At 42.2% G+C, this 23,590-nt stretch overlaps 1 protein-coding gene across 5 annotated transcripts in view; it reads left to right on the top strand.

The window, feature by feature from the left end:
• The first annotated feature begins 3,460 nt into the window (after positions 1–3,460).
• dlgap4a (discs, large homolog-associated protein 4a) overlaps positions 3,461–23,590 on the top strand; it is a 68,981-nt gene continuing 48,851 nt past the window's right edge. For all 5 annotated transcript variants that reach the window (XM_084015954.1, XM_084015952.1, XM_084015953.1 and 2 more), the window contains exon 1: positions 3,461–3,565. The gene's annotated coding sequence lies outside the window, so the exon portion shown is untranslated. The remainder of the gene's footprint in view (positions 3,566–23,590) is intronic.

Genomic DNA, 23,590 nt, shown 5'->3' with positions numbered 1-23,590 from the left:
TACTTATATATACACTTAGAGTGCTGTTTTGAGACTGGCTTTGTTTGGCGTCTACCTGACTAGATCCATCAGGACTTCTACAGGCTGCTGGTGCTAAGCTGATCAGACACGGTCTGCTTATCTCATCAGCGTTTCAGGGAAAGCTTTAAGTGAAGAAGAAAATAATGCACCACATTAAGGCTGTTGAATTGTATTTAACTCCTCGTTCTTTGAGTATTTTAGTAGTATTTAGTATTCTAAATAGCAAATCCGGGTCTAATGTTGGTCTAAAACCAATTCAATTCAACAGACAAACATCACGGCGCTTTGAACTTCATGTTCAAGGCTTTATTTGTTTTCCCTTTTAGTCCATTTTTTTTATGAAGAACAAATTTTAGCTCCTGCATCTTATTTCATAACACTCGTTTCTCAATTATTCACTGTCAAGCGATGCTGAGCTTAACTAAGCTGAGATAAGGTGAGACTTTATTGATCCAGGGGAAAGTCACAGATGGTCTGTGATGGTTGAACTATATAGGTCAAACTATAAATAATAGAACAATCAAAGATATCGTTATATGTTATATAATTCAATATATTGTCAGATATGTCACTACTTTGTATAATATTACTCCCATAGTAATGATAATACTGGTAATACTTGGTTTCTGTTCAAGGGCCCACTTAAGAGATTGCAATGCAAGCTGTAAATCTGTAACACAATATGCACAAAATATTAGTTTCTGCACCAAGAGGTCAAGATAATACTACATTTTAGTCGACATCTTGTGTTTAAGTTGGGATGTGCAATGTAGAGACAGGGCAATTAATTCGAAATTCTAGTTTATATTAAAAGACAATTTGAGCCTGGTGTTGCACAAGTCACATGACCCACATCCACTCAGGCTTTGCTGTGTTAAAAGCCACATTTTAACTCACCTGGACCCAAAGGCTGCTAGAACAGTCAAATGACGACAAGTGGAGTCTGACAATGCAGGTGGAGATACAAGTTCACTATCACTGAACAGGGAAGCTGAGTGTCTGTCAGCCCTATGGAAGAGGACAACTTGAAACAATAAATTAATAAAAATTCAGCTTACAACTGGCAGTCTTGGTGCCCGTTTGGATATCCACCCTTGGATCAGATACAGAGTTATTAGTCATGGTCTTATCCAATCAGCCATCCTTAATGTTTGTGCTACTGGGCATTACTCTGGAGAGGACAGATTGTCTTTTATTGTCAGTTTGATGTCAAACTGGAGATTAGTCATACTCACGCAGTAGCTGGCGGGACACACCTCTCTTTGTGTGTGTGTGTGTGTGTGTGTGTGTGGATGTAATATTTGCATTTGTGCCTCCAAACATCTGTATGGCCATTATTCACTCTGACAAAACACTCACGAGCAGCTTTGGATTCATATATTAAATATACATTTTGTATGAGACTATGGATCACGATCATGTCTTTTGCATTTTTAGAGAATTTGGGGGTCAATAGGCCAATTTCAATCGGCCTATATTTTAATAACACTACTTTTAAGCCAACATGCATGAAAACATGTTTCAACAAAACCTGAACAACTACAACCTATAATAAAATATAAATCTTATTGTTGCAGGTCTGTTGTTTTATAAATAGCTTTTTATAAAACAACCCCCACTGGAATGTAGTACAGTACCTATTTTTGGCCACTTGGGGGCAGTGTAAACAAGCTGCGAACACAATGCGGATGTCGCTTCAATATGGCGAACTTGTTAGCAAACTGTGGTTATTTAACTTTACACGTCAGCCGGCAGACACGAAGAAACATCGTCGTTCATCTTAAATCTTCCGATTAACGTAAGTTAAACAACATTTACACCATTTTAAGTCCGTTTATTTTTTTATGTCTCTACCGAAGTGTGTCTCTTTAGCTGCTAGCTTAAATGCGCCGCTAGCTAACCGCTATCGTTGCGATGAGCAGGTTGTGTACGGTTTTTATTTCTTCTTAAAACTTCGTATTTGTTGAAAACAGCCGTCCGCTGCAGCTGGGAACAATATGAGTGAACAAAAAACAGTAAAGTTGCGAAAAAAAACAATGAGCTAAGCGATGCTAAAACCCTGTAGAGACGAAGTCCCGATGATGATGACTCACCAAACCTGCTTTCACGTCATTTCATCCATTACGACAGAACATATTATTATTATTATTATTATTATTATTATTATTATTATTATTATTATTATTATGATGTTATTACAGCCGTCTTAATTGCTGTTAATTAGACTTTACTGACCAGTGAGAAAGCTCCATCTGATGGATGAAGACCACAGATGCAACTGAAAGCTCCAGAAAGCTCCAGAACAAATCGAGTAAGTGCTCCATTAAAAACTATATGATTACAGTAGGTTCTGTGTGATCAAACATTATGCGTTTACACTGGATGCTTCATAAGGGAACACAAGTATTATTATAATTATTATTATTATTATTGAAGGAATAGCAACACGTCAAATGTCCATATATGCTCATGTATCTATGTCATAGCTGGCTGTGAATCATTTTAGTGCTTATAAACGATCATTTAAAGTGATACAGCTGACACCAACATTTTTCTTTTTTGGGCTGTGTGTGTGTGCGTGTGTGTGTGTGTGTGTGTGTGTGTGTGTGTTTGACTCTTGACGTCAGTAAAAATCCTGTCTGCAGCCCTGTGGGTATTTTTTTTATTTTTTATTTCTGACTCACATTCACAAACTCATTTAAAAGGACCATCTCACACTGAAATAAAACCCCCCACGGGAGTCAGTCACTCACGGCGTTGAGCTTGAACCAGTGGATTAAATCGACGAGTTGATCGACAGATACATTGATTTAGATATTGATAAACCATTTTAGTCTTTTTTCTTCTTACCTTTATAGTGAATTAACTATAATAATTATGATCAAGTAGAATAAGAATCGTCTTTGACTTTACTGTAAAAACCAGCGACCATGAGACTGCAGAGCCCTGTTTTTTTGAATGAACCCCCCCACCCCCCCCCGTTTAAAGTCGCGTTTCCTTGAATCACCACAGATCCATCGTTCGTCAGGAGACGCGACAGGGACACGCGCGTGCTCTTCTTCTCTGCGCGCGGGATGATTCATCAACCACCGTTTGCTCACGAGACGAGTGATTTCGTGTAGTTCGTTTTTCGGAGCTGAGTGTTTTGTCGCCCCCCCCTCCTCCACCACCACCACCTCCTCCACCCCCCCTCCACCACCACCTCTCATCCCGCGTCTCGACGGACCAAACGCTGCTGCAGCGGCATCACCACCACCGGCAGGCAGCCCTCCAAACTGCGTTTCCCCCGCCGCGATGGATGCGTCTGTTTCCCGGTGAGCTGCTACCAGAGCACCGGCTGAACTGTGGGAGGAAAAGAGCGACCAAAAAGAAAGAAAACATATATATCTATATATTCCTAGCGATGTTATAGGACCGTGTTGTTTACCTCCCCCGACAGATAAACAGCAGCCGGCTGATGGTGATACCGCGGCCGACATGTAAAGAGATGGATAACTATTCCCGTGTGACCGACACCCATCCGAACCACGACAACATGACCAAGGTAAGCCTGCTTGTTGACAGCTTTCAGGGGGGTTTACATCGGGCGTTGCGGGGATCCAGTCGGATCGGAGCCGCATCGTTGCATCGGAGTTGAAATGGACGTTTCGCCTGTTATTAAAAAAATATATATATACATAATATATATCTATATATAGGTCGCTGTTCACCTGTCGACTCGAGCGTGTCAGCTGCAAGCTGTGTGTGACTTTGTGTAAATGTCATGTCAACAGTCTGGTGTTTTTGTGTGTGTCATGAATGTGACTCTGGACTGCACAGATACAAGCCAAAGTCAGTTAACTAAAGGCACATGTTTAGAAGATGTGTATCGTTTATAATTGACAAAGTTATCACATTATTTTGCAGTCATGATTTAAACAAGGGAAACTCTGAAATGGGGGGGAAACGGCGACTTCCTTTGAGAACAATTATATGCATCTCTGTTAGCTTTCATCTTGAAATAATCAGCAGTAAATTACCATTTACTTACACTTGGTTGGCCTGGCTCCCCCCCCACACACACACTTGGCTTTTGATGAGTACACAATTAAGCGCACTCCTTCTATAGCTTCCCCTTTGAAGTTTCGTCACTAGAATAATTAGAAAACATAAGTGTTTTCTTGTAGCTAAAAGGAAAGAAACATAATTTTGAGGGGGGCTCTCGCTGCTTCCTGGGCGATGCCTGAGGGTCGATTGCCAGTTTTGTGTTTGGTAGTTGTCAAACACAAGTCCCCGCATTTAAAAGGCAATTTTTGTTATAGTGGAAAAGGCAGATTAATAATTAAATCCGCTGCTCAATAGGAACCGCAAATCTGTGGACGGCACCCTGAAGGATTTGAGTGTGTCGGTGTTCAAGCCTCAGCCTGTTGGGTTTACACATAATGGTGTAGGCTGAATGGTCTATACACCTTCCTTTTTATGTTTCCTGAACCTGTGGTGTGATAAACAGCTGGAATAGTACTGGAAAAGCTGTGGGTGTCCTGTGTAAAGCAGGTGGTGGTGGTGGTGGTGGACTGTATAGGCTCTAAGGTGTCAGTGTCATATCTGCTGCCAAGGAGACAACAGCCGCGATGATACTGTACCAGAGTTTGAAGAAAACCCAGCTGGCTCCGATCCAGCATGGTGGGTGTGTTGTTGTTTTTTTTTTTTTTTTTCAAAAGGCTTAGTCAGGGCTACTGCGGGGAGTGATTAGACAAGATACTGTACTGTATCATACACATCAGCATGACGTCAAAGGGCACAGAGCATTAAAAGTCCTTTCACATCAACACCCTGTGGAGTTCTGCAATAACTGAAGCTGTTTCTGCACAAACAGTGACGCTAAATACGTCATGTTGGCATTTAGATCACTGTCATGGAAATCGTCGTCCTGTGGAAGCTCCCTACAGTCGCTCACATTTGCTGTCCTTCAGGACGATTTAGTTTTATGCTACTTTATTTCCCCTTTCCACATTTCAGAGGGAAACGGCATGCAGAATGGACCATTTCAGAACCACACGTAGCCTATTACATCATAGTTATTGATGCGTCAAGGTGAGCGTGCATCACTTTGATGTGGCAGCTGGCAAAGGTGAAACTAATTTTAATTATTTTATGTACTGTCGGGTGGCTTAATCTATAATTATACATCAGAATTTGTTGATTGTTTTTTTGTATTAAAATCTTAACATGCAAAGCAACTTGTAACTAAAGTCTAGTAACTAAATGTGAAGTAAAAGTACAATGCTTCCCTCTGAAACAAAGCAGAAGTACAAAGTAGCAGTAGATGAAAATACTCAGTAAAAATGTTACTCTATGAGTATATGATTAAATGTATAGTTACTTTCCACGACTGCATTTACTTGACAGCTGTTGTTCCAAACCACTTTATGAATAAACGTACGATCAAAATATAAAACATGACATTCTGTTCCACATTTAATCACCCAGCAAAAGCACTTCCACATTAATGCATCAGTAACGGTTACAGTGAGCAACAATTAACGGAGCATTTAAGCAAAACACACAGGTAGCAAACATCATCGACTCAGTGAAATAGAGAAAAAAATGTGTGGGTGCATAAATAAATACATGAAATGAGGATACAATATTAAAATAAACACAGCTAGTAAAGAGTGACTCATCTATAGACATTATATTTAGGTAATATACATACAATAGGTGAAATATAGCACTATATATTTGTAGATAACAGTTTAATTTATTTCAACTTTTGATACTTTAGAAACATTTTACCGATAATACTTGAAGTAAGATTTTCGCTGCAGGACTTTTACATGTAATGGAGTATTTATACATTTTTTTGCATGGTCTTATTACTACTTTCAAGTAAAATAACTCAGAGGAGGAAGACAAGTAGAAATGGCAACACATGTGTTGAAGCCTCGTGTGTGTTCGAGCTTCTGCATTTCCAGGCATCCTGAAGTGTGACTGGCCGTGCTGGGCTGCATTAGCTGTGTTATGAGAAGGGAAAGAGCAGAAATGTCACAAGGTATCGGCCTAATTGGCATTTCAATGGAAATGTACTTCCAAAGGCCAGTCTCTTCTGTTTTCTCCTGCTTCTTCTTCTTCTTGCTGCTCGCCGTCCTCCCTCTTCGCCGGTCTCTCCCCTCCATGTCAGCCGTACATTATCCGCTGGGTGTAAGGTCAGTTGACAAACACAAACGAGGTAATTACAATATAGCGGAATCGCCCAGCCTTTTTCATGTCAGTCGTCACGCTGTGATATATTGAATGATGCAGAAGCCCGTAACCGAATCAGTATGGATTATTTAGCTTCCTGTGCGGTATGACAACTCGCGTTGATCACAAAAAAAGACAATACTAACGCGGTTTACCGCCCCGTGATTACGTTTCACTTCGATAAAGCAGTGTAAATACAGTAGATATACAATTTCAAGCTGTTGTTGTCTCTGTATTTACCATAGCAACAAGCCGTCAGTGTAACTTGCTGTTCAGGCAGAAGAACGGCGCTCTGAGCTCAGCCATGTGTGCACTTCCTCCCTCTTTCCGAAAGTGTCTCAGTGCTCCATCTGATCGGCTATTGTCTCGTCGCCTCCTTGTATAATAAAAAAAATAAATCTGTGGATGAAGCAGGACTCATGCGGAGAGCGAAAAAAAATGGTGTGATTTCATCCCTAAGGAGAGCGGGTCATCTCGCTCTATAGCTCCAACAGAGAGCGAGGTTTTAATGACCTTAGTAATGTAGCTGTGAGCTGATGAAGTGTTTTGGAGGTGATTAAAGGCTGCCTCCTCCGACGCTGCTCTCTGCTGCTGAGTCAATGACCTTTCCTGCCATCAGGTCACTGCGCTCAACAATCTCCTCTTCTTTCCCTTTTCATTTCCTTTTCCTCTCCTTTCATCTTCTCTATACCCCCCCCCCCCCCCCCCTCCTTTTTTCTCCTCTCGTCTCATCCTTTTTTTTACCTCCCTTTCTGGTATTTTATCAAAAAATATTTGTTTGCAGTTAATACAAATTGATGCACAAATTATTGATTTAGAAGTTGATTTGAATTGTTGAAAATTGAAATTTGTTGAAATTTGAATGTTTCATCTTGGACTTTAAAGGTTTGCTTTCTTTTCTTGGTGAAGGAATTTAAATTTAAATGGGAAATTAGTTCATGTTATTATTTTGTGTGCACAATGTTTTTTTTGCTCATTTACTCTCCTCTTACTCCTCTCAAACAGATATGGGCTGTTGGGGGGTTTTATGCTCTGTGGGGGAGGATGAGGAGTTGATCTTAAATTTCTGACCAAGAAATGTTTCCTGACGGTGTTTGTTTTGTGTTGTTGTTTTGTCATTGTTGCAATGTAAGTCCTGCAGTAGTGCAATAAAGGGACTTGAAAACCTCTCCTCCCCTCTCCTCTCCTCTCCTCTCCTCTCCTCTCCTCTCCTCTCCTCTCCTCTCTCTCCTCCCCTCTCCTCTCCTCTCCTCTCCTCTCCTCTCCTCTCCTCTCCTCTCCTCTCCTCTCCTCCCCTCTCCTCTCCTCTCCTCTCCTCTCCTCTCCTCTCTCTCCTCCCCTCTCCTCTCCTCTCCTCTCCTCTCCTCTCCTCTCCTCTCCTCTCCTCTCCTCTCCTCTCTCTCCTCCCCTCTCCTCTCCTCTCCTCTCCTCTCCTCTCCTCTCCTCCCCTCTCCTCTCCTCTCCTCTCCTCTCCTCTCCTCTCCTCTCTCTCCTCCCCTCTCCTCTCCTCTCCTCTCCTCTCCTCTCCTCTCCTCTCCTCTCCTCTTCCTCCTCTCCTCTCCTCTCCTCTCCTCTTCCTCCTCTCCTCTCCTCTTCCTCCTCTCCTCTCCTCTCCTCTCCTCTCCTCCCCTCTCCTCTCCTCTCCTCTCCTCTCCTCTCCTCTCTCTCCTCCCCTCTCCTCTCCTCTCCTCTCCTCTCCTCTCCTCTCCCTCCTCTCCTCTCCTCTTCCTCCTCTCCTCTCCTCTCCTCTCTCTCCTCCCCTCTCCTCTCCTCTCCTCTCCTCTCCTCCCCTCTACTCTCCTCTCCTCTTCCTCCTCTCCTCTCCTCTCCTCTCCTCTCTCTCCTCCCCTCTCCTCTCCTCTCCTCTTCCTCCTCTCCTCTCCTCTCCTCTCCTCCCCTCTCCTCTCCTCTCTCTCCTCCCCTCTCCTCTCCTCTCCTCTCCTCTCCTCTTCCTCCTCTCCTCTCCTCTCCTCTTCCTCCTCTCCTCTCCTCTCCTCTCCTCTCTCTCCTCCCCTCTCCTCTCCTCTCCTCTCCTCTCCTCCCCTCTACTCTCCTCTCCTCTTCCTCCTCTCCTCTCCTCTCCTCTCCTCTCCTCTCTCTCCTCCCCTCTCCTCTCCTCTCCTCTTCCTCCTCTCCTCTCCTCTCCTCTCCTCTCCTCTTCCTCCTCTCCTCTCCTCTCCTCTCCTCTCCTCTCCTCCCTCTCCTCTCCTCTCCTCTCCTCTCCTCTCCTCTCCTCTTCCTCCTCTCCTCTCCTCTCCTCTCCTCCCCTCTCCTCTCCTCTCCTCTCCTCTTCCTCCTCTCCTCTCCTCTCCTCTCCCTCCTCTTCCTCCTCTCCTCCCCTCTCCTCTCCTCTCCTGTCTGACAGTTTGTTTAATGGAAAAAAAAAAGGACAACGCCAATCAAATTATAAACCTGCTCGCCACGTCACACCAAACAACTCTCATTTCTCTCTGCATCTCAGCATTCGTCAAATCCGAGTTGTAACGGCTCAAATTTCCCACTTCTTGCATAAGAGCTCAAAATAGAAACAACTGTTTTACATTAGGGCCCTGACAAGCATCTTGTTATCTCGCCTGCATGTGTCATTTTTACAATAAGTCCCTGCCTGGGCTGCGTTCGCTGAATGGATCCTCTGACACAAATTTGCATGTTAAGCTGAACATTCCTCACCAGGGACCATTAATCAGCACACAGCAATTAATGAGTCTGTGTCCCCTGGTGATTAATTATGTCTCATGTGTCCAATGTGGGGAGGAGATTCCCACCAACAGCTGTTTGTTACATGTCACTGTTTTTATGGCAGTCCATATTTTTCATTCAACGTAGTTTTCTCAGGGATATGAAACATTCGAGTTGGGGTTTAAATTATATCGACGTTCGTTGATGATGATTTTGTATTTGCTCCGCGTGAAATCCAATGCGACTTAAAATTAATTGATATGGCGGAGAAACAAAAACAAGCCTTGATGTGGAAGCTGCCTAGCAGAGAACGGAGAGAGGCGTTCGCTGTGTGAGAGAAGAACGGCACCAAGGAGAAATAACGCTGGGTGATTTTCAAAAGCTCTGGGATATTTTGTTTTGCCACTACAAAGACAATTTCTATAACCTTTGCTTGAGTTTCTGGGGGCAGTTCTTGGTGATTGTGTCTGTGGGTGGTTTGTGTGTGTATGTATGTATAAAAATAGTTTTTGGACATGGACAGAGCTCACAGGGTTTCATTGTAATATCCGCTGCCCTTGAATCACAAGTTGGCTTTAATTACTTCCGAGCAAAAGAAGTATATAAGAGAACTTGGTGTTCAAAACAGATGTTTTTTTTGTGTCCTTTTGGAAAATGTGCTTCCCTCTGGCTGGCAGGTCCAAGAACAAATGCATAAATTCACACACATATTCCAGAGGACTACAGGATGGCAGAAAGATGGAATGAAAAAAGGCTGTGAATTCTTGCTGCATAAGTGTGAGGGGAAAGATCAATGCTTCAAACTTCCTGCAGCCAGATTCTTCTAATTAACACCAAGTTAAATTGATTGAGTCATCATGAATTCCATATATATTATTATTACTCGCTGCAGAGCGATTGGTTGTCTTAGCTGACATGTTCACAAGTTGCTTCAGTGCGAAGTCGCCAGTGAGCTTGACAGGGAGTCAGAGAGCAGATCTGAGCCCTCTGAAGATTAACACCATGGGATGGCTGCCTTCTGGCTTCTGCCCTCCGATTACATTCACCCAAACCAAGAGCTGACCCCGGTTGTGCCTGTGTGTGTGTGTCACGGCGGCCCCGGGCCTCCTCCAGCACCATATGGATGCAACATTTCGTGGTTGTCGTGCCCGTTGCCATCAGCACTCACCGCTACAGAAAATAGTTTTCACATTTTGACGTGCATGGCTCCACAGATACAAACATCAGGGTCCCATGTGTCAGCGGGGATGAGTAACACGTCTGACCGAGACTGATGCATATTTGTGAATGTGCCCTTGGTTACACAATTATTAAGCGTGTTTGCCTAAATAGAGTCTAAATATAGTCTTTCATTTCACACGAAGTAGGGCTGGCTGATATGGCCAACATCGCATGTCAAAATAAAGGTCATTTTTATATTTTGATAACGATAGACGATTATAGCATTATAGTTTAGTTCTGGTAGATCAATAATTAAATAATTATGAAGCAACCACATGGCAAAGCCTATTGTTTTTATACTCCTGTGTGAGTAAATTACTCAACAAATCAAAAGTATTATTTTCTCATTTTGAACTTTAGTGCCAAAATGAATAGTTTCATGTGAAATTATAGACAAAAATGTAATAAATATTTCTATATATACATCGTTTGTTATTCGCATTGTAATGAGTGGTAATGATGTAAAAAACAAACTTTAAACGATATTGCCTAAAGGTATTTCACAGATTTTCTGAGGAGTTTCAGTTAGTTTGCATTTAATCGTCCAACATTGACATAAGTCTGGAGGGAACTGGGCTGTTTAAAAAACAGATATAAAAGAAAAGTACCTCTAGAATTATAGCCTCAAATTTAAAGCAGAGTCTCTATTAATGTGAAAGTGTGAACGTTAATTTTGAGATAACTGTTTTTCCCCTCAACTGGACATATGGCAACCAAAACATAACATCTGGGCTGTGAGAGTTCCTCACGCCGGTGTGATTTAGCTGTTTCAACCCACATTCACCAGCAGAGACTGTCAGGAGTGTACAAACAAAAATCTAGGTCTCAATGTGCTAATAATCTTCATTCATTTCACAGAATCTCATATCTCAAGGAGAACACCAACCTTTAAATATGTTAATGTGTCTCTACTGGCAGTAACCTGCCAGTCACTATCCTACTCCCATTAAATTAGTTACCCAAAAAATAAATGTGCTGAGTACAGGAAGCTCAAACTCCAAAACTGACTGAAAACTTTATGTCACTGCAACCAGCATTTACTGTCTAACTGCTAACGTAATGATTCAAGGTTGACGCCCCCTTTCACTGACACTTGGACACACACACACACACACACACACACACACACACACACACACACACACACACACACACACACACACACACACACACACACACACACACACACACTCTCATTTGCATAGTGGATTTCAGGAAGGAATACTGCAGCCCTCGGTGAACTGCAGATTAAACTAAAGTTGAGTAGAATCACACCGCGGCTTTGCTTCGATTTAATCCTGCCTGTGCACGGTGATCTTGCATAATAAAGTAAAGCTGCTGACGTAGCTCCAGATAACAGAGAAAGTTCCAAAACTGCAGTGATATCACAAACTTTCAGTTACTTTGTCTCATTGAAATGACGTCAGAGCTTCCTACTAACTTCTGTTTTAAGTGAAGCGTTAGCGATGCGTGTATTAATTTCCGTTGACAATGTGTTTTTTTAATGTTTTATATTCATATTTATTATTATTGTTAAACGTTGCAGTACGTTCAGCAGCTTGTCGTTAACCGTGTCTGTCTGCTGTTTGGTGCTGAGCAGATCGAGGACAGGGTGTTTTTTCACTAAAACAACAGAGCGGGATGATAGTGGTGGTGAGAGTGAACCATAACAGGATTGTTGTGGGCTGGAAAATAAAACCCCAAAACAAACATGCTATAAATCTCCATCCAGTTGAGGGACTCTGGTGGAGTCAGGTGATGATTTCATTTCATCTTTTTCCACATTGAGTGTCCTTTTCCAGTCATCTGATCCTTTGTAAAAATGAAATTGATTGATTATAGAAGCTTTACAGACCATTATCCTTATGACAAGATAGTTGTTTACGCATTATGTTGATAAAAAAGTAACTTGAGTGGCCTTTAGAACAACTTTAGAACATCTTATACATTGTGAAGTAAAACGATGTGAGTTTAAATTCTCCAAGTTCGAAGAATCAAACTTTCTTCTGTGTGTGAGCTCTTTGAATATTAATCCATGTTTCATGCCTGATGGTTTGATGCACACACACACACACACACACACACACACTCACACACACACACACAAACTTTGACTGTAGCTGGAAGGAGTGATAGTGCAGTGATCATCCTCAGCGGTGAGGCAATTTGAAGCCTGTCTCCCTTTTCACAGATAGATGCAACACGCCCCAGAGGACTGCTCAACACAAACACTCTCATGATCACTCACCCTCACTATGACCTTCAAGCTAAATAGAACAGTTTGCCACATGACACGAGGCATGCTACTTTATTATTTTTTTCATGATTGGAGGTTTCGGTATCAGCCTGGATGCCGTTATGGGTTTTTAACTCACACAACACAAGACCTACACACCTATATACAGAAATTGCACACTGCGATAACCTACGGGTGTTTGAATTTGACGTACGTTATGTTTCATTCTTTGCTTTGTTAATCTCTCGAGTTTTAAATCCTCCAAATCTAAGTTGATACACCATCCAGTGCTCTCCATTTTATCTCGAGTGATTAGCCGTGCAAGAGATTTGCATGACAATGTGCTCCCATCTTCACACTCTTAAAACTTCGCTACGGCATTAGCACATGTAACATCTTATTTATTTATTTATTTTGCGTGCTTTGGTATGCTATCAATATACATAATTCATGGTGCATTCATTCGTTGCCCAAAGTGGAGCTTGTTGTGTTTAAGTAGCACTCAAAGTCACATGAATAATTGCTAATACACTATCGTCTCATATGTTGTACAAAGCATGACACGATAAATATTTCACAAACAAAATACTGTCTGGTTATCAACCACGGTGCTTAATATATAGATTTATTCCCTGTTCTTTGACGTGGATGTGGGTGCTGTGTGTTTTTTGCTTGTTTTTGAGGGAAGGCGTGTGATGTAATAGAGAAACTTGTGTTGCTCTGCCTCTGCGGCAGGATTAGCGACAGAGGCGAAGAAATGACTTCTGCAATTCCTCTGCTGTCTTGTGTCTCTGTGTGTACCTAAACCTCTCAGCCGCCACAGCCGGCTGTCCGTATTGCTTTTTTTCTTCAACGTGACTTGACCTCCGGTCTCACATTCATCCTGCGTTGAGTCTCGGTGGATGAGCAGGGTCACCCTGAGCTGTAAATGCCTATCGTGCTAACTGTAAGACAGCAGGGACAGCCCTCATGCCCACCCCACTGAGGGTATAAGTACTTATTTGTGTTTCTACAGGCTGTGCGCCTTTATTGTAAACACCACTGTTGCATAATTCACAGTGGGAGGCGGGGGGGGGCAGCTGTTCCTGGAGACTGGCAGGTAATGGAGCAGCAAGATGCTCCCTGAGCCTCACAGGAAGCTGGAGGGCAAATCCAGGATGACTCGGGGATGTGATGCAGTTCGTGCGTTTCCCAAAGGGATCCTGTCTGGGAATATGACTGTAGGTCCTTGATAAAAAAAGAAGTGCTTCCTCTGGAACGCTGTACGTTACACGAGTATAGTCACGTGAACTTGAAATTAAATTAGGAGCTGACTCATGACAGAAATGTTAGTCTCAGATTCGCCACCTGCTTGGAGAGCATCTGTCTGTCATCGCAAGGCAATCTCCCTCTTCATGAATCTGTTGGTGGTGATGAATTTCATATGGAGGATTGCAAGGACTCCCAAAGGTCACCCTTTTTCTTCATCTATCTCTTCTCTCCATGTAATCTCATCGGTTTTAATTTGTACATCACATAGAAACATATAGAGAGAGCGAGATTTAATACCATCATATAGGAACTCTAGAATTCACATTTAGATAGCTGCTCTGCTACTAAAAAGATTTATTTGATGCAGCTTCAGCATTTCAACATCACATCTTGGTATGGTGAACTCTGCTGTGACAAAGAAGATCCATGTATAGAATTTGCCTGATTGGCCCTAAAATCAATTAGAGATTGTCCTCATAAGAAGAACGACAATGTAACAACAATTGTTTCATTTGGAGGACTTGCGATGCAAATGTAAACATAAGATGTAAGACGAATATAGAAAATATTGCATTCTGCACCAAGAGGTTAAGATAGACATTTAACGAACATTTAGTCGACACCCAGGGTTCAAATTAGGATGCACAATGTGCATACAGGGCAATTAGTTAGAAATATGCTCACGGCGAATATTCGTTTATTTTATAAAAATTCACCGTGCGTCATTTAAATATCAGTTTTGTTCGAACCCAGTCTTAAAAAAATAATGCATGCATAATTAATCCAAAAATGCAATCCTTACAACAGTTTGAAACAAAAACATTTACATCAATTAGCATATCAATACATTTATATGCTAATTGATAAACTAGCTTGGAAAAAAACACACTAGTATATTAGTGAGATTCAAAGAAAAGATTAGTTTCATGATAGTATATTTGATTAAAATGGAATTAAAACTAAATCCATCTTTTTGTAGCATCTCCTCAGAGTGCAGGCGCATTTCTCTCTAAAATATTAGATTGTTACGGTACTAGATTTGACAAGCCGTTGTATTTGACTTGTAGTACCTCTCATATTGTATTATCCATTGTATCATAATACCGACGGAAAGGTGTCATTTATGTCTCGCTGCTGTCTCGCTGCCGGGGATGCTCATGCTGTGTAAATAATTGCATAACATGAAGGTGTGTTTATTCGTCTTTATGAAAGGTGGCTTGGTGGCCCTCGAGGAGAGAATTAAAATCAGCAGTGGATTCATTTCATTTCACTAATTTCTAATCGAACACCAGACGGCCTTGTTTCTCAGCCGGCAGCGTGTTCTTAAACTATACGCCGGTTGTTGCTCCTGCAGCAACAAGATCGATGTGTGGTTGCTGTCGGGGCTGCGTTGAATGCTTAGTGTGCAATAGATTTGTCAAAATGCTTCAAAGGTTGAGAGGATTGAGATGGAAAGAGAAGTGAGCAAATAAACTTTTTTTCTTTTCCCTGAATGGTGGAGAGGGGAGGGTTTTCCTGTGAGGCAACATTCTCTGTGGTATGCGTGTGATTGTTTCTGCCTGATCCTCCTGCATACGCTTGGTCACTGCGCTGCGTAGTCTCATTAGTATTGGTGTCAGTGCCTCTCCTTCAGCTGAACCTGCCATGGCACTACTGTAGTAAAGCTGCCGCATTGTCCCTGGATGGCCGATGTGAGGCTGCCAGCTCTCTCTCTCCCCCCAAGGATGACTGAAATGTGGGCGAGCCACAGAAGCTGAATGTCATGATTCAGGCAAAAGAAAGTAAAGCATGTTTTTATGTGGAGCCCTTCATCCTGATCAACGCTAATGCAAACATAAAGCCTTTAGAATGAATGGTGATGTAAAAAACAGTTTAAATTCACGTGAGGTCAGTTAAACATCGTTTATTATAAATATAACGATTATATTGCCCATCTAGTAGTGTGGAAGAAAACTCTTCAGGTCCAATTCTGTGGCTGGTTCAGATGTGTTTTAATCACTGACAGAAGAGAAAGGAAGTCACAGCATTGCCATGAAATCCTTTCTCCACTGTCAGTGATTAAACCTCATCTGAACCAGCCACAGAATTGGACCTGAAGAGTTTTCTTCCACAATATGGCCGTGTCGGCAGGATAACAAAGGTTAACCACAATCAAATAGGAGCAGCAGGACATTTGATGAGTACAAGAGAAAGGAATATTAGGATGAGATAAAGAACTGTAAGGTAAGCCTTGGGGTCCACAGAAGGAGCTGGAAAGCCTTGCTGGGGAGAGGGACGTCTGGCGTGCCCTCCTTAGCCTGCTGCCCCGCAACATGTATAACAATTGGAGGCTGTAGTTGAAGTATTAAATACATAAATGATACGGTTCACCCGAGGAACTAATCCTTCCGATTCCAGGCCATGGGACCTCTCCTGGATCTCATACGCCTCTCTTTCTCTCTCTGCACTTGTTTTCTGTCTCTTTTTAGACTTTCAAGGTAAAATGCCCAAAAATTAATCTATAAAAAAAAACGAATAGTTGACCTGTTCTTTTGAAGTAGGCCTTCGGCTGCACTCCAGTGTGTATTTTTTGCAATTTCTGATCTGATATTGGAGAATGTTAAATGAATTTCTGTATAATCAGGAGGGACTCCATTTAAAGTGTATTTATTACACGGTGCACAGTATAGTTGGAGTTGTGGAGAGTCCATTGTGACGTAGTGGTAGACTGATGGTAAAGAGAGTTGGCTGAAGGTCTGGATGGTGGGATGCATGGTGAGACTTCCGATGAGCCCCGTGGAAGGAACCTTGGGCGCTGGATGTGATGAAGACTGAAGGTCAATGGGGAGAAGGAGGGTTTCTTATATGACAACTGACAACAGAGAGGAGAACATTGTGGTTCAATTGGCTTTGGTTTAACATCGAGTGAATGCCCATAGATGATGGATAACCTGGAGAGCAAGAGATATCTGTGAACGTATAAGTCTTCCCAAGTGCAAAGCTTCTCATGTACGAACCTGACAGCCTGGTGTATGTATTTGTTTACTGTGGCAGTTTTGGCTCTAGCTCCTTTCTTTGAAGCCTCACAGGTGGTTATGTACAGTATTATCCAAGGACAAACCTGACAATGGGAAGCAAGGTGACATCATTTAAAAGATCCAATACCTATCTTGGCACAAAACATATGTTTGTGAGACAGGTGACACTTTTGGAAGCGGGAAAAGACATGAAAAGAGTGTGAAAAGGAGACATCTGGAGTACACACTGGGAAAAAAAAAACAGAGAAGAGAAAAAAAGACAAGCCAAGAAAACCTGAAGTCGGCAAGCTGAGATCACTGCAAGCGAGCAAACCACATGGGATTTGGACTCGACTTAACTGACTTAAACTTTAAGGAATGGATTGACATTTGGTGACGTACACTTACCGATGTTCCTGCAGTTAGTTGAGAGGCTTGATACCACTGTCATGTCTGTGAGCTTAGCTTAGCATACGTATTCGAAGTAGCTAACCTACAAAGTAGAAAGATTAAACAAATCAACCAGCACCTCTAAAGCTGCAGGAATGAGTCCTAAAACCCAGCAATTAGTTCCGGTTCCCTTGTCACAAAGTCATGTTCTGGTTTTTTTTGTGGGTTTTTGGTTTGTAACCTGACATAAGGTCTGTGTTAACACAAGCGTAAGAGATTTTAACATTTTGTTCAACTGTATAAAATATGTAAGAACATAATCTTGTAGATTTTGAAGCTTTTAAAATGTCTTTAAAAAGGCAGTTTCTCACAAGTGGTGAAGACCATCTCAGCCTCCTTGTGTATTCTCACACTCATGTGACTGTGGTTACTCTAGAACATAATCTGAGCTTTTTGCTTCTGCCGATCGCATTCACATTTCAAAAATCATAAGAATGGTGTTGATTTGTGAAGATGGCCTTGCCGAACAAAACATCTAACTATCATAAACTCGTTTTTTGTCACAGAGCTCATATTGTTCAGTAATCCAAAAAACGAATTAAAACAAAAATTCCATTCGCTTTTTGTCATGTGATGCAAACTTCTGGTGTTACATACATGCATCATCCCTGCAGCAGCAGCAGCGCAGTGACCTCCTGTGAGTGCTGTTACTGTAAGGTTGCCAGGCAACAAGTGGAGATGACTTTTAGTTTTTTTTATACTACTATGTTTATACGTACAACATGAGAATGTGTTAATAAGTTCACTTAAGAGGTGATAGTAGGCAGATTTCGTTTCCTGTCACGTTTCCAGTTAGCTAAGCTTTCCGGCTGCTGATGAATCAGAGGACGCAAAATATCAAACCATTCCTTTACAAGCATGAATTTGACCTAATGAAATAAAAGGTAAATACGACAGAATTGGGCAGGCCTGGCGTAGCCTATTTAACTATTGGGCCTATGCATTAAAGGAAATTGTATGTAAAAACACTCTTAACACAAAAATGAATATTATGTTCTCATTTAGCACCTCCTCGGTCGACCACTAAACCCCAGCCTCGTTCAAAGCATCAAAGTAAAGAGAGGTTGGATGAATGGATGAAGGGATGGTGGTATAAGCATGTAGAAGAGCTGAGCGGATTGATATTTATACATTCTTTCTCTTTGCAGTCAGAGCCATTGTCCTCTGTCCCTCCTGGAGGCCAGAGGATAAACTCTCCTCTCAATCCCTGCTATGTCATCACTCCTGGCCTTCGTTCAATCACAGTGACAATAAGATGATACTGCACTGCCTTTGCAAAGTCACCTGATTATGCAATATTCTGTTTTTAGCCTTAGCGTCGCCGTCGGCTCATTTCTGCATATATATATATATATATCTGGCCGTCCTTCAAAAATGCCACACAACAAAAGAAATCATGGATAATTCTTCGTTATTCTCAGAGCTTTGATTTGAAGTGTCATTGATGTAATGCTACATAAATTGGGAGACAATGTTTGGCTTTGTTGTTCTGTGATTGCACACCGAGGCCCTGCTGTGTGGTTTGTCATGTTCCCACAAAATCTTCAACTTTTCAGCTAGCACATTATCACATATTTCAGTCGTCATGGTTTCATAGACCCTCCTCCCACCTGCTCCATGTTACCGCACGCCACAGGAGTGAGAGGTTTTTGACTCTGAGACACCGACACCCGCCCGTTTTGTTCCTCCTGAGCTCACAGTAAGACATATTGACATGTTGTCTCAGTGTTTTTGATAATGCATTTGGTCCTGGTAGATAAGAGGCCCATGCATCAAACTCGACAGATCTGTCGCACAGCAGTCTCACCTCATCGCGTATTTGGTCTCACTCTGTACAATCCTTGTCGTCTATGACGCTCCCGCACATTCACGTTTGCCTCCAGTTTTATTTTTCAGTGTCTGCTGGAAGCTTTTCTATCCTAAATGCTCCCCCCTCATCTATTTTTTTTCTCTCAAGGGTGTCTCCTTGTCTCTGCCCTTGTTGCTGACTATTACTTATTTTTAATGTTCTTGCCATTTCTTCTGCACTGAGACCCGTCTCAAATTTCTGTTTGACTCAGGCTTTCTCCTCTCCTCCTTTGATTAATGTAGATTCTGAACAGCAATAATGCGCTCTGCTCCTCTTTCTCGTCTCGCCGGTAGCAGCAGCCCGGACGAGACAAGGGGAAAAACACCTGACGGGAAATGTATTTAAAAATTAGGCAGGCCTGGTTTGTAAATTAGTAGTGGAAGTGACTCCTGAGAGTAAACAGGGGAGGACAGGCTCATTTTTCACAAGCTGAAGCCTTCGAGGCAGAGCGGACTTGGACCAACAGGTGTGTCCCGTAGAGGAAATGCTGGCTGTGGCACACTCTTAGAAATAAGGGTTCCAATAGGGTTCTTCTACAAGGGCTGAGGTTCTACCTGGAGCCAAAAAGGGTTCTCCTATGAGGACAAGCCGAAGAACCTTATATGGTTCTACTTAGCACTTTTATTTCTAAGAGTGTATGGTGATGAGGTTGTGATTCATTTCTGTTGATATCTTTGATCATCATATGTTGATTTTAAAACGTTGCTTTCCCTGGATCTGATGAAGATGAACACGGTGGCTTAATGTACCCATCAGTTTCTGACTTAAAGTCCCAGTCGGCAAGTCCGGCGGATCAAGGGCACTCTGTCAGATTTTGAGTGTTTACAACTCTCACGCTCCTGATGATCAAAAACACGTTGCTGACTGGGACTTTAAGCATCTTCCTGAACAGCAATCACAGCTTCAGCTTACGTTAGCTGAATTAGCCAGCAAGCTATAGCTGGCTAATTCATCTCAGGGACTAAAATCCACAGTCGCCGGGCTAGAATTGAGAAGCCTGATTTTGTCTACCACTGTCCTGAATAAAGAATAAAAACTAAAAGTTTTGAGTAGTAAACCAGCCACCGTTGCAGACACCGCTGCAGACTGCATGTGCCACGTGTGAAAATGGGAAACCTTGACATGTAGCAACAGTAACTAAGAGAGGCGGTTGGGTCTCGACACGCTGATTGTGCGCTTGTGAGTCTTTAAGTGTTTTTTATTATACTTAAGGGTGTAGAGAGGCTGCACTTTAAAGGAAAAGGCATGAAGGAATCGATTCTCCAGAACTCATCAGCGTCAGTCCTGGCCCGGGTTTGATTCATGGACCACCTCCTCTATTGATTGAGCCCGCTTTGTTCCGAGATCAAGGCCTCCCCTCTGGCTCAACATGTGGTCAGGATTTGCATTCGGCATTTTATTATCAAAGACTATTCAGCACGCTGGCACCCAAAATGCTGATCCCTGGTTCTGAGTGATGTATCCTTGAACAAAAAAACTGTAACTACTGCATTATTCATGTGCTTGGTGTTTGGTATGCAAATAGTGAACATTATTTTTTTTCTCCCCCCCCCCCCATGACATATGGCTACTCTCATCCCGGAGTCCAAAAGTGACACAGTAAACTTTTCTTCTGTAGCCAATTAATACAAGTTTAGAAGTCTAGAAGTCACCTTGTTAATATATACCAGAAGTCTGTTTTGATTAAATTTGACTAATACTTTTTATGTTGCTTCTCCCCACTTTCTCTAACTAAGTGACCCCTTTATTTTATCCACACCCGGAAAACAAATTACAGATAACACACATATTTTTAAGCTTATGACTTTAAAGTATCATCCTCTGGTTCCAGCCAATTCCCTCATCAGCAGTTTGCTTTAGAAGTAAAAGTGAATCACTCCCCTCCAACTAACTAGCCAGCCGGCGAGCTGACTCACAGTGTGTTTTTTTATGTAATCAACCACTAGTGCTGATGTCAGGAATTATTCCTAGCAGCCAGACTGCAGTCAGTCACTTATCATGAATCAGTGGGACTATTTTCTAAAGCTTTATGTTTATTATTTCAAACAGATTAGGGAAAAAATCCTTAAATTAAACACACAATTTAAACCCAGGGAACACATGACTACACTGTACAATAATCTACTGGTGTGCTTGATAACAAAATGCACATTAAAACAACTAAAGGTCCATCTATCATCAGCTACAGCGCTAAATAGTTAATCTGAATGCACGAGGCCTCATTTATATTTCATTTTCTGTTTCCAGGCATTGAAAACATGCAGTAAAAGGCATTTATTAAAATCCAAACAGAAGCACGTTCAGCCACTGGAAGCAAAATCATTTCTCTGTTCTCTATGTTCCGTACAAGAGGACAGTAAACATGGCCGAAGCCCAAGTGTGGAATAACTGCAGTAACAAAAGCTGTCAGATTATCACTTTAAGCCAATGCCACTTTGAGATTCCGGCATGCAGCTGTTTCCCATTCTTTGATTGCTGGTATTAGAGCAATACAAAAAAATGGTTTCTCATTTTTCTGCAGTTTGAAATCCCCTCAATATCAAATCTCACTTTAAGCTCCAGAAAGGCCAACAGTGGCCCTGCGTGGTCTTAATGTCAATGCCAACAATGCCCAAATCCTACAATAAGAGGATAAACTAATTGAATTCCTCTATTATAGTTCTATTTTGAGGCCTTTCCTTAAAATGAAGGGACCTTATCAGTCACTCAATGAAATTAATATCCATATCCAATATGTTATTCAAGACGTTTTCAAAATCATAGGTTTAACACAGGAAATCTCTCTGGAAATCAAACCGTTATACATATAATAACATGATACACGTTTCTCAACAACACTGTTGATTCCTGATGGAAATATGTGTATCTATAGCTACTAAATACTCCACTATGTTCACCGGCTAGATGCTAAGTTTTTACTTTTCTTTATTCACTGAACGGTGTCCTTGAGTGTTCCGAAAGGCGTCTATAAATAAAATGTTTTATTATTATTATTACAAGGGATCCTAACTGAAGAGTTGAAAGACGCTACAACGCACGTAGACCAGCGTGGATTTGCAGTTGGCTGATCATTCTTTGTGGGTTACGACACCAGCAACTAAACTCTTTGCTGCTACGCATTAAAAACTCTTGAATCGAGGTATTACTACAATATTTGTAACAGTGGACGTAATACATGGATGACTTGTATTGATTACGACATTGATCACTGTATGTTATGCCTTTAAAAAAAGATTTAATTCAGCAGAAGTGCTGACGGCAGAAGTGAGACGGCAAATCCAGTGAAGGCGGCGTCAATTTATTGCGATTAAGATTTCTCTCAAAGCGCCACTGATGCAGTCGATGGTAGTTTTTGACAGTAGCTTGCGGTGTGAGAGACTTGGTGATAAGGTGTGTGTGTGTGTGTTTTGGTGCAGCTGGTCTGGCAGCAGTATGATGGCTGTGTGTGATGGAGTGCTCACAGCAGGCTGACCAGAGTAATGAGAAGTGCACGGCTGCAGCCGATACTCCGAGATCACCTGAAATATGATATGCACTCACGCTCCCACGCAGCCACAACCTCGCCCCTAATACAATAAACCTAAAGCATTTTAGAGGACGCTCATTTTTTTGACCACCTTGCCACTGTGAGGAGGATTTATGTGTGATGCTACCAGGCTTTAATGGCACGAGCCCTTCTTCACTTTGTCAGTGATATTGAGCGATGTTTCATAAATGTTGCTGTGGGAAAATTGACCAGTTTTAAGAGGATTGCACCCCAAGGAGATGAATTCTCCTCTATTTATCATGTCGGTTGCCGTGTCGAAGCTTGCTTCCCGTGGTCACGGCGGTTCAGACTTCAGGCTGGTCACTCAGGCTTGATCTCATTGTCAGATCAATAAGATGTTTTTTCTCCTGGGTGTTGTCCTCCAGAAGCCCCTTGGCGTACACTTGATCGGGGTGGGGTGGGGGTTGGTCTTTAGTACGAGGACAGATAGTGTGAGTAACCAAGTGTTGGGATAGTCCATCCAGTGGTGGCTTCGTGGAGCCAGTGTGTGGAAGAGTTGTGAACATAAAAAGAAGAACGTAATGCCAGACTGGTGACCTTGCTGATAAACGGTTTGCAGAATGGATGGGTGATATAAAAATCACATTTGTTTAATTTGATCTCATTTGGTACCTCTGCCAAATGGGCATGTTTCTGTCAGAAGATGGCCTCGGGACTGTGGACTTCATGTGAAAGCACAGCCAACATTCCAAATAGCCATTTTCAGGCAAAATATAGAGACTCGGCCAGCTTGATTAATAGAGACGTGACTTCAGAGTAGTGAGGTCCATCCATATCATTTCCTCACCCGAATTAATGAGGTGCAGCTAAAAGACAGATGACCAGCACTTTGTAGCACTTTAGAGCCGTCGCTTTACGACGGGCTTGTAATCACTTGGGTTGTACAACTTCTGTCTCACCTGCGGACGACAACATCCCTCTTCCTGTCCGTCCATGTACTGATGCGTGACATAATGTGACACCCTCGACCAATTATGTTGTTCAACTTTAATGTGCAAAGTGGATGGCTTTCACATCAGGTGCTGCTGGACCCCGAGGGACTGGTGCTGGAGCTAGTTTGAAGTGCCTCTTCGTCAGCAGCAGACACCACTTTCTTCAGCCAAACCTGGTTATGACAA

This window comes from Eutrigla gurnardus (assembly GCF_963514095.1).
Source record: "Eutrigla gurnardus genome assembly, chromosome: 8".
Classification (NCBI taxonomy): Eukaryota; Metazoa; Chordata; class Actinopteri; order Perciformes; family Triglidae; genus Eutrigla; species Eutrigla gurnardus.
Note: the sequence above shows the minus strand (reverse complement) of the source record. Positions and strands in the feature narration are given on the sequence as shown.